We start from the raw sequence: 5,594 nt of genomic DNA on the forward strand, positions 1-5,594 counted from the left end.
TCTTTACCGGAAAAATATACAATTATACAACAGACTAAGAGCAATTTCATAAAAAACATAAAATGGAATAGAACAAAGTAAAAATAATTAGAATAGTTTTCCAAAACATTAATAATAATTAAAACAACAATAAAATTAAAAAGGTAAATGAACAGTAAGTAAAAATAAAAATATTAATACAATATACAAATTGATTCAAGATTTGAGATGATTCATCTATTTAAATTGTTATTATTAGGTAGGTATAATTAACGTATTAGCTTTGAAGGAATAGCGATACAAAGCGAAAAGAAGGTGGGAGAGTGGATGTCGCTCTGCTGTACCTACAGTAAGTTACAAGTGGGTCACTGTATAATACTATAATGGATGGTACTAAATTTGAATTCAATGATATAATACCATTGTATAAGAAAAACGGTTTTGAGCAGAGACGGTATGTCAGTCTAGATATAAGACATATTATTATATAGTCTATGGTATTAAAAACAAAATTGACTTATTATAGGTACCTATAATAAATTCCAAATTAATCATATCACAATATCTATTAGGTACTTATAATGTGTTATAATCAAAACAATCCGTAATACTATCATAGATATATAATAGTATACTTTAAAAGTTTCAAGTATAAAGTATACCAACGAATAATATTATACAATCACAAAAAAATAATAAAATAGTTATTCTATGTTTTTAATATGTAATTTTGTCCAAATTTAAGCTTAAAATAACTATATATACAAACTGTGCTTATGTATTTTTTAGATTTTTTGGTAAGAGAATTAACTACTTACGTAGAATCTTTTTTTTACATTTTCAATCCTTAGATATAAAAGTTGAACATTTTATAAATTTTTAACTACGAAATAATTATTCAATTTTAAATTTGACAAAATTTGAACTTCAAACGCTTACAAAAAAAAAAATTGAGCTTATGTATTTTTAATATTTTTCAACTGCTATTGTAACAATATATCAGGAGCCTTGTATTAATTTTTTACACTTTTTGGCCCAACAGATAAAACTTTATTGATATTTATAGACTAAACTAACTGACAATATCAAATGTTGTAAAAATATGAATATTTAAGCGCACATAAAAATTTAATTTTTTATTAATTTTTTTTTAAAAAGGTAGACAAACTTGTGAGGAATCTTGTATTACATTTTCAAATCTTAGATTTAAAAAGAACATTTTCTATGAATTTCTAACTCAAAATAATTTGAAAATCTTCGTCATTTATACGTATTTTGTCAATATTTGAACTTTAGATGCTTATAAAAAAAATTGTGACTATGGATTTTAAATTTTTTTTATTTGCCATTGAAACAATATACTAGGAGCCTTCTATAAATTTTCAAACTTTTTTAACCAACAAATACAATTGTATTGATATTTATTGAAAAAAAAACTAAAAAAAATGGAAATTGAAAATTCCGTAAAAAGCTCAAAATAAGTCAAAATATTTGGAAAATGTTATGGCATATAGAAAATGGTAATATAAACATTCAGTCAAAATTGCACGTTCCTACGGTAATTTGTTTAAGAGTTGCATCAAAAACTAAAATCAATTTTCTCGCGATGTTGCGTAAAAGTTCCCGTTTTTCCTTAATTTTTCTTTTGTTTTTCACGGTGCTTTTGAAAACTACTGGGAAATTTTGACTTTTGATCCCACAAAGTACCAACTAGATTCACTTTCCTATCAGAAAAGATACTGTTAAAGAAAATCCAAGTACTTTTACTGTCCTAAAAGGTGATGACAGACACAAAAATAAAAAAATAAATAAAAAAATGAAAAAAAAATAAAAAAACACACAGCATTGTAAAATCAATACATTCATCGTTCCACTCAGAATCTAAAAGGTACTATATTATGAAATCAAAGCACTTCTTCTGGTAGAAATTTCGTATAAAGAATTTAAAAAAATAAACATAATTTTACTAATTGGAAAATGATTGGTGTAATGGTGTGTAATTTGTTTTAAATATTTTATGTGTGACCGAGGATTTCAGGATTTTTTTACACTAGTTTTATTTTACTTATTTTTATTTTAAATTAAGTATATTATATTTTAGTTATTTATACAAATATATTGTGAATGGGATATTTGTTCGTATTCATAAATAAATAAATAATCAAAAAAACTGTCTAACACTGCAGCATGCTGTCAAATTTCTTGTTGAATTTTCCACCACTTATTCATGTGAAAGAGGTTTTTCAAGTTTAACTTATGTTAAATGTAAATATAGAAATAAATTAAATGTTGAAGATAATTTGAGATTGTATTTAATAGAATTAGAACCCAATATTGATAAACTGTACCAACAGAAACAAACTCACCCATCTCACTAATTTCTTTGAAAATAAGCGCATATAGTTTTTAAAATTTTTTCTATATTAGTATTTAATAACTTAATCTTAATGAAATAATAACGTATGTAGTCTTTCAATTTTTTTTATATATATTTAGTTTAGTAACTAAGAAGGGGTACCCAAAAAAATATATTGATAAAAGGGGGTACAGTGTTTATAAAGTTTGAGAATCCCTGGCCTACGTTATTCCTGTGTGATATCAAAATGCAACACAGATATTATTTATGATGTTATACCTATTTGATATAATAAAAATAATAACACTGACTTCTTGAGCATTGTCAATGACCAACCGTCGACGACTATGTCTAGAGTGGAGGCCAAGAAGTTCGTGAAGAAAAACACGGATACCAATTTCAGTATGTCCGGTTTCCCTGTTTCTGGCAACCATTCGTCAATATTTCCAGCTATATAAATGAAGGATAACCGTGTTCGACACAAATGGTTTTAAATGCCGACATCATTGGGCCCACTTGCTTCACTGCTTACAATTTTATATAAAAATACGTTAAGTGACTTATTTAAAAAATATACCAAGCTATAGCCCATAACATTCGTATAATGTTTTTGATACGTTTGGACTTTGGATTCGTGAATTATATATATTTATGTACCAACAGGCAACAATACGCTAACGATTCCATATGATTTAAACAAAACCTAATCTAGAAAGATACTTCCTTGTTTGAATAAACATGCTTTATGCATACATTAATATTTATTCACGCACCCATTAAATATTGAACAGGTGTGAGCCATGATTTTCGTCTTCCCGTCTTTTGTACGTATAACGAGTCCACCAAAGCGGCCCATATCAATTTTAAGTTATCCGGCCATGCAACTAAACTGAATAGAGCCTGGAACAAATTATGACCATGTTTATGTTATAAGAAACAGTGAAGTATACAATTTATTAGATTTAGATACAACTCAATATTAAACATATTTTATGTTATGTATACAATATTAATGACACGGGTACCTACTCAATTTTAATGTGAAATCAGATATTTACTTGATCGCTGTAAGACACATTTTTGTTTCCTTGCAAAATTATCGGCATTGCCGATGCTAAACCTAAGGTTACGCCTTATTGCATCGTATACAGCAACGACAATAAGAAACAATTTAACAAATCTCCTTTCAAATTTGGCTTCTCGACAGAATTCGAATCATCAACTACAACTGTTACTGCTTTATGGTTTTCTACTTCATTTACCAGCTTCTGTACTATCATGTTTAAGGTTTAATCTTCACGATTCACGCACTATTCGCCAACGCACATACGCTGAGTGTAACAAAAGATAATTAAAAGTATTTATACCGATGGCTGTCGTTTTCGTATCTTTACTGAAGCACAACTATAAAAGTGAACAAAGTGCCCAAAACAGTGGCCGAACTTTATAAAAATCTAGGGGGGTGGCAAAAAAATTAACCTCCCGTTTGGCCGTTCCTGTAGTCATAATCCTGATTTCAAGTTAATAACGTACCTATTCACGAATCACGGATAATAATACTATAATAGTCACAAGTAATGCGGTTATTGCGATAAAAGTAACACTGACAATATGTCAACATAATATTATTCAACAAGAGAAACCTAAAATAAATATAAACTTTTGTAAGTAATTTTAGGAAAAAAATATTTTTGTCTAAAGGTCATTATTTGAACGTTAAAAAGTCTATTGTTGTATCTATAGTGTCCAACGTGATAGCTTATAATAGTGATAAATAGTACAAATCACTTTTAAACGACTAGATGACCTTAGTACAACTTGTTAATGTAGAATAAATAATATAAGGTAGTAATAAACAGTTTATGCATTTTTGTCTATATGCGATATTCAATTCTAAGAAGGAGGAATAACGATGGTTAAGCCTCTGCGTAGAGTGAAATTATACAAATTATACTGCGAGTAGTACTAAAATATATAATATTATACACATTTACACATTATAGTGATATAGTATATTATATTGGTATACACATAATACTATAATAATATGATATGTATATTATATATTATCAAGGGCCGCGGTCGTGGCGCGAGCTAAGTAAAAAAAAAAATAAAATCACGACGGTGTGTGTATAGTATATCGAAGCCGGATAAGTTGCCAATTTAAACTGCGTAAAATACAGGTAAATTTGTTATACGACATAACTTATTTTCTAATGCATCAATTAACTCCTAGTAAACTCGAAAAAATCAGAAATATTGTGTAGAACGTAGCTTTGTAAAAATCATCAAAACCGTACGTTTAAAAATTAAGTTATAAATAAAAAAGTATGAACTTTTTAATGGAAATTTATATTAAATTCAGAATCACGGTAACCGTCGTAGTCGTAAATACTCAATATTTAACAACGATAAAAATTAGTGATATCACAACACAAACCCTTCGTAAACTACGTATAAAAATGGCTAAATACAAAAAATATAAGATCTTTAAGCACTATAAAGATGTGATATCATGAATAAATATATTGAATTTAAGTAAACTTATTTTGTTTCAATTATTTATTTACTTGACGAGGAATTATTTAGAGTAGTATATAGTTAAATATAAATAATAATATTTTTTAAATTATAGGTAATAAGTTATATTTTAATAGTCCTTTGCAATTTAATTATTTTGGTCATCACTTTATTTCTTTTAAGACCAATAGTTATTATTATAATACCTTCAAAACCCATTGTAAGCATTTATAAACAAAATTCGGAAATCTCAAAATCCCTGTGTGAGCACCTCCCGGGGTTGGTCCTCTTCTCTCCCTTTTTAAATTAGCCTATCTTCTGCCCAGAAGTCTAATCAATCTCTGTACCAAATAATCCCGTGCATTTCGTTGCCCGGCAACCAATAATGATCACGTGCACTTCGTTTATGACTGTAATTTATAATTACAATAAATACGGCGCAATAGACAGTCAAAATGCAATTTGACAGGATGAATGTGGACCATAATCATTTCCCAAAGATTGTATGGAGACCGCATCTGTGGAAACAAGATACTCTTATCCATAGTCTGGTGAACAGTGGTCAGGACTATATAGTGAACCATGAGACAGCCAGTAACAGTAACCAGTAACCAGTAACAAAAAATGGGATAAGCTTAAATTAAATTTACCTGAAGTATATGTAAGTTATAGAAGTGATGAGGAAAATGAACTTCCAGAATTAGATCTAGAATATTTGCAAGAAAATGAGTTTGAACAA

The sequence above is a fragment of the Acyrthosiphon pisum genome, chromosome A1, assembly GCF_005508785.2.
Source record: "Acyrthosiphon pisum isolate AL4f chromosome A1, pea_aphid_22Mar2018_4r6ur, whole genome shotgun sequence".
NCBI classification, from domain to species: domain Eukaryota; kingdom Metazoa; phylum Arthropoda; class Insecta; order Hemiptera; family Aphididae; genus Acyrthosiphon; species Acyrthosiphon pisum.